The sequence below is a fragment of the Dermacentor albipictus genome, chromosome 1 (genome assembly GCF_038994185.2).
Source record: "Dermacentor albipictus isolate Rhodes 1998 colony chromosome 1, USDA_Dalb.pri_finalv2, whole genome shotgun sequence".
Taxonomy (NCBI): domain Eukaryota; kingdom Metazoa; phylum Arthropoda; class Arachnida; order Ixodida; family Ixodidae; genus Dermacentor; species Dermacentor albipictus.
The window spans coordinates 301,918,373-301,931,573 of record NC_091821.1 but is presented as its reverse complement, the minus strand read 5'-3'; the positions used below and the strand labels follow the sequence as shown (position 1 = coordinate 301,931,573).

The following is a 13,201-nucleotide window of genomic DNA, read 5'->3' as shown; positions in this document are numbered from 1 at the left end:
AGACAAAGCCGCCAATATCATTACTAATATGGATGAGATAGTTCAAGTGGCTGAGGAGTTCTATAGAGATTTATACAGTACCAGCGGCACCCACGACGATAATGGAAGAGATAATAGTGTAGAGGAATTCGAAATCCCAAAGGTAATGCCGGAAGAAGTAAAGAAAGCCTTGGGAGATATTCAAAGGGGGAAAGCAGGTGGGGAGGATGAGGTAACAGCAGATCTGTTGAAGGATGGTGGGCAGATTGTTCTATAGAAACTGGCCACCCTGTATACGCAATGCCTCATGACCTCGAGCGTACCGGAATCTTGGAAGAACGCTAACATAATCCTAATCCATAAGAAAGGGCACGCCAAAGACTTGAAAAATTATAGACCGACCAGCTTACTGTCCATTGCCTACAAACTATTTACTAAGGTAATCGCAAATAGAATCAGGAACACCTTAGACTTCTGTCAAGCAAAGGACCAGGCAGGATTCCGTAAAGGCTACTCAACAATAGATCATATTCACACTATCACTCAGGTGATAGAGAAATGTACGGAATATAACCAACGCTTATATATAGCTTTCATTGATTACGAGAAAGCGTTTGATTTTGTCGAAACCTCAGCAGTCATGGAGGCATTACGGAATCAGGGTGTAGACGAGCCGTATGTAAAAATACTGAAAGATATCTATAGCGGCTCCTCAGCCACCGTAGTCCTCCATAAAGCAAGCAACAAAATCCCAATAAAGAAAGGCGTCAGGCAGGGAGATGCGATCTCTCCAATGCTATTCACAGCGTGTTTACAGGAGGTATTCAGAGACCTGGATTGGGAAGAATTGGGGATAAAAGTTAATGGGGAATACCTTAGTAACTTGCGATTCGCTGATGATATTGCCTTGCTTAGGAACTCAGGTGACCAATTGCAATGCATGCTCAGTGACCTGGAGAGGCAAAGCAGAAGAGTGGGTCTAAAAATTAATCTGCAGAAAACTAAAGTAAGGTTTAACAGTCTCGGAAGAGAACAGCCATTTACAATAGGTAGCGAGGCACTGGAAGTCGTAAGGGAATACATCTATTTAGGGCAGGTAGTGACGGCGGATCCGGATCATGAGACGGAAATAATCAGAAGAATAAGAATGGGCTGGGGTGCGTTTGGCAGGCATTCTCAGATCATGAACAGCAGATTGCCATTATCCCTCAAGAGAAAAGTGTATAATAGCTGTGTCTTACCAGTGCTCACCTACGGGGCAGAAACCTGGAGGCTTACGGAAAGGGTTCTACTCAAATTGAGGACGACGCAACGAGCTATGGAAAGAAGAATGATAGGTGTAACGTTAAGGGATAAGAAAAGTGCAGATTGGGTGAGGGAACAAACGCGAGTTAATGACATCTTAGTTGAAATCAAGAAAAAGAAATGGGCATGGGCAGGACATGTAATGAGGACGGAAGATAACCGATGGTCATTAAGGGTTACGGACTGGATCCCAAGGGAAGGGAAGCGTAGCAGGGGTCGGTAGAAAGTTAGGTGGGCGGATGAGATTAAGAAGTTTGCAGGGACGGCATAGCCACAATCAGTACATGACCGGGGTTGTTGAAGTATGGGAGAGGCCTTTGCCCTGCAGTGGGCGTAACCAGGCTGACGATGATGATGATGATGATGATGATGATGATGATGATTACTTCTCAATATTTCGTAGAGATAAAATTTTGTCTCGAGGAGGTGGTGTCTTGATAGGAATAAGGACCGTTTATCAACCATTCTCTTGCAGTTATTGATACGCGTCTTCAGCTGGTCTTTGTAAGAACCCGATTTCAAGGCCGCACGTGCACGATCGGCCTATGTTATCGGCCTCCTTACAGCGAACCCGATTTCGTTGATCACATGACCAGTGTGTTTGAATTTATAAATTTCCTCAGTGTGTTTTGCATACCCGAACGAACCTCTTCTTTCAAATACCTGGAAGTTATTCTTACATCTGATTCAAGCTGGGCCATGCATGTTGAACATAATACTAACAAGCACTCAAAAAACTTGGATTTTTAAAGCGCGGTCTGTACCTTGCAAACAGTGAGACGAGGCTTCGTGCATACATTTCCCTTATCAGAGCAACCCTCCGTAAATACGCCTCAAGTGTTTGGAACCCTCACACTACTAACCTTTCTGATTGCGTCGAATCCATTCAAAATAAGGCTGCCTGCTTTATTTGGCGCTCTTCCTCCCCTGTACCAAAGTGTGTCTGCGTTAAAGCAGACCCTTCATCCTCCGGATTTTGGCACACGACGGAAATATTTGCGTCTATCTTTTTTTCACTCTCTTCACTATTGCGGTTCATCTTCTTCATCTGCTCCCAGCTTGCTCGCCCATTATCTGTCCAACCGCAATGACCGTGTATGCAAAGTGTCTCCGATATTTGCTAGGACCAAAAAATTCCAAAATTCCCCTTTGATGTTATCAGTGAATGAATGGAACGCCCTACCCCAAGATATTGTAGCAATCCCTGACTTATCTGGCTTCCAATCTGCCCTGCGCAAATTTTTAAATGTAAAAAATGTTCTGCTGCCATTTCCTGCCTCGCCTGTTTTATATATAAATAAATTTTTAAAATGTGTATTTTTCCAACGCCCACCTGCCGCGTGTGCGTTGTTGAAGCGTGCCATGTATAGCAAATGTGAATTGTACCGTACACTCACCCTAATTTCTTCTCGTTTTCTTTCTTTTTTTTTACAAACTGTATCATCTGCCAAAATCTGTGCTTGATTATTTTCTTCAGTTGTTTTTATTGTGTTGACATATCATGTGAGAATTGTATCCCCCGTATGTAATGCCTTTCGGGGCCTTTAGGGTATTCAAAATTCAAAATAAAAATGATGCTCGACCAGAAAACTTCAACTGACGAATACGAAACTGCGGGGCCAAGTATCTCCACTGAACTTCCATGCTCACATGTCTAGTCTGGTTTTATGACCTTTGTGTACTTTATGCAATCAGAGTTAATCACTGCAACATTTATTTTAAGCACGTGGCCGGTTCAATATTCAACGGTAAATTTTTTCACCGGAACCCTTCCGAAACTTTCGCTTGAATTTGACGCTTCCGGTAATTAATCCTAAGGGGCCACCCTACTGGGTTATAGCGACAGGACCATTTGTGATGCCTTCTGGAATTTCCTGCGCGAGGCAGAAAATAATTGAATGGTAAAATTGTTCGATTTCCTTTTTATGCTCAGAATTTTTACTCGAATATTGAGGTATTTTAGCCTTCTTGAGGATCACTACCGACGTTAATGCGCACCGAAGCCACACACCGCGTTGCCAGCGCCGATGCGCGTCGTGTCCGGGGCCCCTGTCGCGCGCCTCTTCCTGGGAACGCGCCGCGCCACTTGGACCGAAGGCTGCCTCCGTGTTGTATACCTCACTCGCAGCACTGCCAACGGAACCCTGCTTTTGCCGTGTGTTCCCTGACCGTGTTTTCGACTAGACGATTAATCTAACCCCTCCCCACGCCACCACCTCTTTTTCTCATACGAAATTAACTTTTGGAATTGGCATTTCAATTTGTATTTTAATTCACATAAGCCCGTTATACTCAGTCGCACGCACTGGCGCATTTTCATGCATACTTTTCTTTTAACCCCCAACATAATATATGTCTAACACCTGTAACTGCCACTGGAGCACAGTGCCATTTCTTCGCTGGCAACGAGCGGAGACAACTCAAAATGCGTTTTTGCTCCAAAGTGGAGGAACTGTTGCCTATTCGGAATGCTGAGCTGGAACAGAAAAACGACGCTTCTCATTGGCAAGCTTTTCCTTAACAGTGGCGATGCTGCAGCTGTGCACGCAAGCGTCGTGTGCGGAGCCGCGATGAGAGAAATAAAAAGTAGAGCGTCTAAATGACGGGTCGGGAGTGCGGTGTGTTGTTCTGCATGAGCACTGCAGTGATGGTATCGCCAGAACAGCAACCAAGGCCGCTATCTTGTGTACGTTCGAAAAGCCGACGTTCGATTTCGCCTCGCGCGATTGTCCAGGCTGCGCCGACATCGAGACCTAGGTCAATCTAGTCCAATCGCGTGAGGCGAAATCGAACGTCGGCTTTTCGACCGTGTACGAGATAGCGGCCCAAATGTTAGGATCTCGAATACGTAAGAAGCCAGCCGGACAACGACGAAGTTGCCCTAAGTTTAACACGAGGTAACTGGCTGGAAGACACGCCATGTGTATCAAATTGGAAGGACCAAAATTTGTGGTCCTTCCCATTTGCATCCTTACCACGCACGCACGCCGACTGAAACTGTTGGGTAAATAAACCAAACTGCGAAGCTGTGCTTCTCATCTTTCTAGTAATCTTGGACCATTGAAAAAGGCCAGTCACTATACTTACATACATACATACATACATACAAGCAAACAAACAAACATATATATATACATATATATATATATATATATATATATATATATATATATATATATATATATATATTGCGCATGTCGCATTTGTATTACAGGCACGCTGCGCAGTCTGTTAGCGTGCATGTAGTATCCTCTGAAAAGGTGTCTTTTTTTATTATTGGCGCCGGTAAGCCATGCAGCCTTAATTAAATTTAGAGATTCAACTATGTTTCCTGGATGAAGTCCGGGAGCGGCCGGTGCAGAGGTCCGTGCATCCAGAGCGTAAAGTCAGGTGGTCGACGCGCGTGGTAGCCAAGGCCGCGCAGGTGAAGAGATAATAGTCGAGAGACAAACAATGCAAAGGCGCCACAAGGTCAAAGTACATTTCTGTGGCGTAAGTCAATGCCACAGCAAATTGGTCTTCCCCGTGCAGTGGCGACCTCGACAAGCGGCAGGAAAACACTGCGCGCTTGAATGCCTCTCTCGCCTTTGCCGAAATCGCACGATCCGGCGAAGCATCGCACGAGCATATTATCCTCGCGCGGTATAATGTATACGTTGGAATACGTTCTGGTTAGCGGCAATATTGCTTCTACGCTTTGCGCCACGATTGCTCTGTGGCTATGGTATCTGTTTGCGAATATGGGGTCGCTGGTACGAATCATAGACGCAGCGACAACATACCGATAGAGCTGAAATAAAGAAAAATCATATCAAGGGGCGTCATCCAGGCGAACTTCAAGTTTGCTACTCTGCATGGGAGCTGGTTGGAGGACTAGTCTAGATTTGCAAAGGACGTAGTATGATAGTGATTCAGGAGCAAAAAAAAAAAAATTCGCAGTTCCGCCCGAACAGCGAAGCACCGATTGCGAGAGCAAATTAGTAGACAGCTGTACGAAGTAAAGATAGTAGTTTTATCGGCCGTACAAACTTGTAAACATTCGCTTGCTAACTAAATTAGCAATGATAGACTGTGTAAGCGTGACTCAACGAGGACGCAGAAAGAAGCAGACACGCAGATACAGCACTGACTTTGTGTGCCCTTTTCTTTCTACGTCCTTGTTCAGTCGCACTTGCACATTCTAGCGTGGATTGAAACGAACTAGCCCATCAACGTGTTTTAACTACATTAACCAGCATGGTTCCACGCGCGTCCAGGTAAACATGAAGACAACTCGCTCGATGTGCGCGGAAACTCGCTGTGAAAATTCTGGAGAGAGGAATCGCGGCAGGAGCAAGCGATTTGACCTTCATGCATGCCTCGCTTCAGCGCGGACGAAAGGTCGGGTGCACAGCGCATACGAAGCTACCGACACTACGCGCACTCTGCAAACATAGCAGATCACTTTGAAGATGAGGCCCGCGTGGGCGCGCACTTTGTCACAGATCGCTTTCAAGACACACGGGCGCCGGCAACACGTCCCTACGGCGTCCGCCATTCGCGTGGCTATCGCCGTAGTAGACGCCGCGGTTGTCTCCACTATGTACGGAGCCGTGGGCGAGGAGGGTTTGGAGGCACCGCAGCAATCGCCTCACATCCCTGCCGCCTCGCGCGCCGCAGGAAGTGCACGCATCCGGGCCGCGTTCCTCGCACGCGAGATTGAGCCGCGTTCGCCGCCTAACCCTCGCACGGTTTCACTCGTGCGTACCCTCACGGCGACGGCACCGGCAGAAATGCGCCTGGATTGTCCATACAATGTCTATGGCAATAAAAGCAAGCCCCGGCGACACGAGCACGCGCGAGACAAGAAAACGCGGCCGTCAGCGGTGCTCGCGTCGGTTGGAGAACTCCGTACCGTCGCGCCGAGATCTGAGTGCAAAGAGCGACACTCCAGAAACAGTTGCACCCTTTGGGATGTATATTTGCCTGACAACAGCGATACTCATCTGTCTTTCCCGCATTTCCTTTCTTTAACGCTGCGAGCCCCGCACTTCCTAGTCACGAACGGCATGCACGTTATTAGCATGACAGAGCATTCTCGACCGGAAAGGAGCGGGCGCAGCGTTTTTAAGAAAGGAAAGGGAAGCGAGACAGAGGACGATTATTGTTGTGTGGCAAGATTCGAACGACCCAAAGGGTGTTTAAGAGTGCATGCTGCGGCGAGACACGTGCACTGTTTCGACATCCGAGCCCACGGCTGGCTATCCAAGTGAGTCAGCGATGTTCCGCTACAGCGAGAACGCGATGACAGTTGTGCGAAAGCGGTCGTCAGACAGAAGACATGCACTGGAGTATGGCGGCTACAGCATCTATAGAAGGCAGTCGATGCACACACGAACGGTTATGCGCGCGCAAGGCATCTCAGGGGAAAAGCACCGGCCTATATACACGGCGCGGAACGTCATTCGAGGACTGCAGATGCGACCGCACTTAGAGTGACGCTTAACTCACCGCCACAGCGCTGCAGCTTCCAATAATGGGCCGAACAACCACCTCTCTTCCACTTACACACACATATCGCAAACTAGTTTAATTTACCAGTGGTTCCTCATTCACTGCGAATAATTTTAAAAATTTCATAATCGCATTATTATACAATTTTCAATGCAGAATGGCGTAAGATTAACTCAGTTTTTAATTAATTTGCGACCTGCATTGCAATTTACGAATGGCAGTCGGGGAGCTTGCGAGGCATGTTGACTTGGAACTCAGGACGGCACCGGTTTGATATATGCGCCGTCGAAATTGCGGTACAAATCCACTGCTGTTCAAATCATTATAAAATAAGAATGAATGCATAAAAAACAAGCCCGTTTATGCACTGAAAGGCAAAAATAACTGACACAACGATGTATTTCGTCGCAGTCTTCGCGAACGAACATCTCGACTGTTGCCAAAGCGCCTTACCTGCTGACGCACGCGAGCGGGAAAACATATTCATGAATAATTTGATGAGTTTTAGTTTGCCGGCATTAGACGATGTTTGGAGCACTTGCTTTGCAACATTTTTAGGATAAGAGTTCACTTGAAATAGTTGGATATAGAAACAACATGAGAGAGAAATGGGACGACCAACGAAACGTGAACAATAATGGGTTGGAACACATATAGCAGGAACTCGAAACTGTCCAACTTAAAGGTTCGTATGAATTCAGTGAAACTTGGAGGTTGATGAAGATACTCGAAATGAAGCTGAGCATTAGCGACCGGGACATTCTTCTAGAAATGGAGAGGAATGTGAAATGCGTGACGTTCTCTGGCAGGAAAATGGAAGCGCAGATTTTTTCTTTTACTATGTTTTTACTCTGACATTCTAGATAAAAGGTGTGTCTTGTGAAATTATGTTATAACATTAGCGAGTGAACGCGGGTATTTGTTGTATCAGTTAGAAGTGGGAGTTGGGCAGAAGTTGTCCCATGCATAGGTCCGGTAACCTGCACAACATTATAGACTGGTACAATGAGTGAAAGTGGACGCAGTTGAATCAGGTAGAGGATCAAGTCGTGTCGCTGCGACCACCAAAATAAGGTGGAGTTGCCGGTAAAGTCCTTTGTACTGGGCTCTGCTGTCAATCGTGGTGGGACTGTGGACATACTATGAAGGCGAGGACAAAAGTGGGCGCCACCTGACCGTCCACCAGCACAGCCGCAAATGGTCACCCAGGCCGCGCTGAGCAGAACGCGAATTCCTCTTCATGCCACGCACCGGTGCGGCACGCGATCTTTGTCCCTCAAGACGGCGTGCAGCCCGGCCAGTTTCATGCAGTCTGGAGGTAGGCACCGCACGTGACATCGAGTGAGGACGCGTAGTCACAAAATGCAGTAAAAAAAAGACGTCACGGCGATCGTATACGTACAAATCTGCCAGCGCCAAAGACAGACGCACAAGCTCTGGTCGAGCGCTGTTTGCGACAATGCGAACGTGGTACCGCAGCGGTAGGTTCCGCTGCCTCATCTCAGCGTTGGGACGCATACAATCATCTACTGCCTCTGCGCCATAGACGGGAATTGACGGTCGCATCCCACCCCCATTTCTGTCCTTCAATTTGCCTCGAAATTGTTGGCCGTGAGTTAATGTGTCCTTCCTCTGTCGTTCTGTCGGCGCCAAAGCAGGGCGAAGGCCTCGCACATATTGTCTTGTGTCAGCTGACTCCATTCTCTCCTGCAACAAAAAAAGTTGTCCTCAGCGACTGCGTTTCGCTTCCCCCATGCTCTCACTACAATAAGTAACCGCGTATCTGCTCTACGTGTTACGTGCCACACCGTTATTTTATTTATCTTAACAAGGCGCAAGGACACGCCCTCCAAATCGCACCGTTGCCTTGCTGCCACTTAAGCGGCCCTCTAACCACACTGAACTCGAAGGCCAGCGAGCGGTTTCTCTCGCCTTCGTTGCCCTCCACGTGGGCGTGTCAGCAGGGAACATCACGTTGGCGGCATTTTCGTGCTTGAAAGCCGCATTAGCTTATCTGGCCTTCGTGCATTTCTGCTAGCCGCTGTCGCCGCCCAGCGCGCGGTGCATCGCGCGTTGCACGAGGTCAGATCAGGGCTGGTAGGCGACGAGGAAGAGCGGCCGTGTCCCGGCACGACTGGCAGACTGATCCCTCGTGTCCGAACCAATTGACAGCTTTCTTTTACCTATAGCTGGCGATACGGTGCGCAACTCGTGATGACGCGTGCTTTGGATGCATGCCGTCGGCCGTGTAGCTGGAACGATATATGCACGGAGCAGATCGACGCCGCTGACGCTGACCATGCTGTCTTCGCTCGCGTCTGCTCTGAGGTACTCGTGAGATTCAGCGTGTCTCGAATCCGTTCTTCGAGAGGCGGTCGCACCAGGCCGCGACCATCCGCTGCAGGTGAGCTCCTGTGCGGCGACGACCACGTCGTCTGCAAGAGCGCGGTCGTTGGGGGACATCGCACGTGACGGCGTTTTTCGAGATTGAGCAATGCAACGGCCTCTGCTTGACGCGGGGCCTTGTCGGGAGGTATGCGTCAGTCACTCCGCAGCCTTTCACGACGCTGCTTTCGTGCTGGCAAGCTGGACGACTTTGCGGATGCACTGTGTCTAGAAGAAGACCAGTTGGCATTTAGACGGCTTCCGGATACGTAACCTATAGTGCGTTGCTGATAATTGGCGCCTTTTTTTTTATTTCTCCCCCGCCCTTCGTCGATGCGGTTCGAGAACTTAGTGAGCCAAGGAGCGGGTATTCAGCTACTGGCTCTCCAGAGTTCGGCTAAGATGTCGGCCTTCTGCTGGAGCCGACTTCTTCGGCGGGTGAGGGTGGCAGGGTGGGTGAGAGAGCCCCTCGGTCGAGATGTCCTCGAAGCGCTACCGCCGATCAGCTTGTTCTGGTTGTTGGCGCCCTCCAAGAGGTTCACCGATGCTGACGCTAGATGAGGCGAAGGAAATTGTAAGTTGCGCTTCTCGTACAGAACGGGGGTCGACCGCCTTACGGCAACGGATTTAACAGCGAATTTGTGAGTGCCAGTCAAGTTGTCAGCGCTCGGTAACGTTATATGCGTGTTTGCTCGATGTCCTGGGAAAAGGAAATAATTGGCCAAGTTTATATTTGGAGGTGTCGAGGCGCATGCTAGAGGTGATTCGAGGGCAAATATAGACGTGTGGAAATTAAATAGGGGATCAATGAAAGCTGCTAAACCCTAGATGTATGTCTATTTAGAGACATTTTATGAAATAGTTGCAAGATTCACCCGATGCCTGGGAAGAACAATAACAACAACAAAAAAAGAGCAACAATTTATTATTTTGAGAGAATAGGCGCCATGCGATGGGTAATTTTGCACCGGAATATTGAAGCGTATTGTTCTATATGGCGCTTTGGGTAAATTAATTATTTCCCATTTTCTTATTGCGCAGGTTTGTCAAACGAATGGCGTACTTTGCTTGCCCAGTGTACTGGGAGAATAAGATGACACACCCGAGTTCAATTTATATTGGAGTGGCGCAATTGGGTGTACGATGTACAATCACAGTTTAATTAAATCGAGCAGGTTAGATTTGCAAAACTCTATGTAGAACCATTCCAGAGCGTTAGAAGCCTGTTTTTCGAAGCCACTACGGAAATTTGTCAAATATCCTAAAGCAATTATATACACCGCAATGTCGACATTTCGAGAGAACAGGAGGCATATAATGGGCTATGCGTATAGAGAAAGTCTAAAGCGTTCCAGCTAAAACAACCTTCGCAGTAAACTACTGATTGATGTGCTCAAGTCATTAAATGTGTCCTTTGCAAACCACGTCGAATTTATGGTGCTCTTCTGGGGAAACTAACTGCCCCCGAGTTCAAATCGAGCGTCAATAGAGGGAACATTGCCGAATAAATTCTGTGGACATTCAAAAGGAGGCACAATGTTCATTGACAATCTGCTAGCCTCCTGGTTAGCGGAGATGGCAGAGTGACCGATTTGGTAAGGCGTCGGTCCCGAGCTGGATGCCCTGGCCAGAACAGGTGTTTCTTCAACTGCGAAGGTTTCTTTACGAGAAACCGGCATGCGTTTGTCTTGTTGCTTCGGACTAGAGTTTAATGGATGACAGTCTTCCCCCTCCGCAGGGGCGAACTATGTTATGACTGGTGTGTGTGCAAAACTAAATCGGTGCGTGTGAATTACGGCGTTTGCAGCAAATTACCTCTTAAGTTGACGACGACAGGCTAGCAGCGAGACCTGTTGCATTCATTGAGCGACGGTCGTTTAGCGCATGCGCAGGTGAACAATACCGGATGTGGCTAGTGGCCTCCGGGATGGCACACTGTGACGGCGCATGCGCTTTGACAACAACACGTTGCCGTGACGCGCAGGAACGGATTGCAGCTTACCTATCGGGCTTACCTATCGGTGCTTACCTATCGGGGCTCGAATGTTGGAACGAAGAGTGCGCGTTAATTACAGCCTTTGAAGTATATTACTTGTGCAACCGCTCGAGCTCGTTATGTTCTACGAATGGAGCACTATTTTAGGCCACTCTGCTGTAAGAGTTAGTTTCGTCATCTGGATAAAATAAAATAAAACAGAAATGGGGGCACTGTATGTCGCCAGTGTGCGTACGATGTTTATTTGTGTATAGATAAATTACAGGGCCTTTGGAAAAGAAAGTTTAGCAAGGTTTCGAAAGCGTCATGCAGTCATTATCTTAAGTGTCTTCCAGTGTCGTAAGAAAGCTGCACGTGACACCCAGTTCACATTCGGTGGAAACAGGAGCAGCGTTAGTGCAGATCAACGACATATTGTAGCACGGAGGCACAATTATAAAGAAGAGACACAGACACACGTCACAGACACACGTCTTTGTCTCTTCTCTGCAATTCTGCCTTCATGCTACAATACCAACTAGCCTTAACAGCAAGTCCTCCGGTCAGTGTCGACGTTTGGGAAAAGTTTAACTTTTTCAGCGTCATTATGATCGTTGCAGATATTTACCGTACCGTCAGTTTTCTCTATATTCGTGCGTCCTCGCTGATCTAAATGAGTGAATTTGTATAAATGTTTGTAAAAAATAGGCCAAGGTATTTGCAACGTGCAGGTACAGTTCGAAGTGTGGGGTCCGTTTACAGTACATAGTTTATTCGGCTTTCGTGGGAGAACTATGGCAGCCACCGAGATCGAATCACCGAAGATCGACTGGTGTGCATGAGAAGTTAATATTTTGTGGGTGAACTATAAATATATCTTAAATAATTTTAAGCAAATTAAGTGTTCGTGATATACGGATTTAGCTGCAAATTCTTTTATCAAGTGATTGTGCTATATGCGGGCAAAGTTCCGACAGGGTGAGTTGGGTGCGTCGGTAACGCTTAAAATATGCTGTTTAATTTCAGGCAACCGAAGAAAAACAGTTTCGCCTACAGATGTGCATCGAACGAATGATCGACGACGCTGCAGACAAACAGGATGCATGAGTAGGACATAAGCAGTGGTTATCGACCGACGACGATGGCCTTGGTTTCCACTATTGCCAACATATCTCGTCTCCTGAAGCGACGCAGAAAAAATGCGCCATGGGATAATAAGCGTTCCGTAATTATCGAGGCCGTCTGAGTGTTTCCTTGACAAACTGCGTGCAAGTCGGGGAGGTTCGGCGATGGGTGGCAATGGGCGTCGCCTCTCAACCACGCGTGCCGCATGCTGCCAGGCCAGCGGGCAGCAATACATTCGATGCTTGTAACAGATCGTAAATGTCGCGGCACGTTGCACATTTTTAGATCCTGCGTTCTTTCGTTGCAGCCCTCCGTGAGTAAAAAACCACAGCTGCTATCTTCGTGCGTGGAAATAAATCTGTTGCATATTCTCGATAGCTTGTGCAACTTTTCCATTGCAGGTGTTGCGTGTAAATCAATACTCTAAAGCTTTGGTTTTCAAAAGTGTTTCCCAACACTGAATTTGTTCGGCAGTGACACAATTCGATGAATTGCTCAAGGTAATTGAACAGTATACTGAGTCAGTCGCATTTGCGCATCGCACACGTGACTTGTCGGTGGGCGTGGCAGGTGTTCGCTCCAGGCACTCCGCACGAGCGCGTGCAGTGTCGACCGGACCCCGGAGAGCGTGAACCCTCGATGAGCGCCCGTTGTGTGCCGTGTTCGTGAAATCGCCATGACAGTCTGCTCGCAACATTCTTGAAGCGATGATTTAAACTTTGAAGTAGTTGATTTATTGAGATGAAATTTAAGTAAACGTTGACAACAGATCTATTGCCGGCTTCCCCAGAAACAATGATATTTCCAGTGATCGAAGTATGAGAACATGACTCGATGTGAAAAAAACGTTCTGAAATGATTGCCATGTATCCAGCCAGTCGGCCGTAGACAAAATACTAGCTCCAAGACATGGTGAAAGATTACACTTTCTTTCCTCTC

The 13,201-nt window shown here is 47.6% G+C and overlaps 1 protein-coding gene and 1 long non-coding RNA gene across 3 annotated transcripts in view; one reads left to right on the top strand and one right to left on the bottom strand.

Annotated features, from left to right (window-relative positions):
* Window positions 1-13,201, bottom strand: part of LOC135920898 (retinol dehydrogenase 14-like) — a 54,444-nt gene that overhangs the window by 40,861 nt on the left and 382 nt on the right. The gene's annotated exons all lie outside the window — the stretch shown is intronic.
* The window catches only part of LOC135920899 (uncharacterized), a 49,774-nt gene extending 36,573 nt beyond the window's left edge, over window positions 1-13,201 (top strand). Inside the window, exon 3 of the long non-coding RNA XR_010570353.2 lies at window positions 12,164-13,201. This is a non-coding gene — a long non-coding RNA (uncharacterized lncRNA). The remainder of the gene's footprint in view (window positions 1-12,163) is intronic.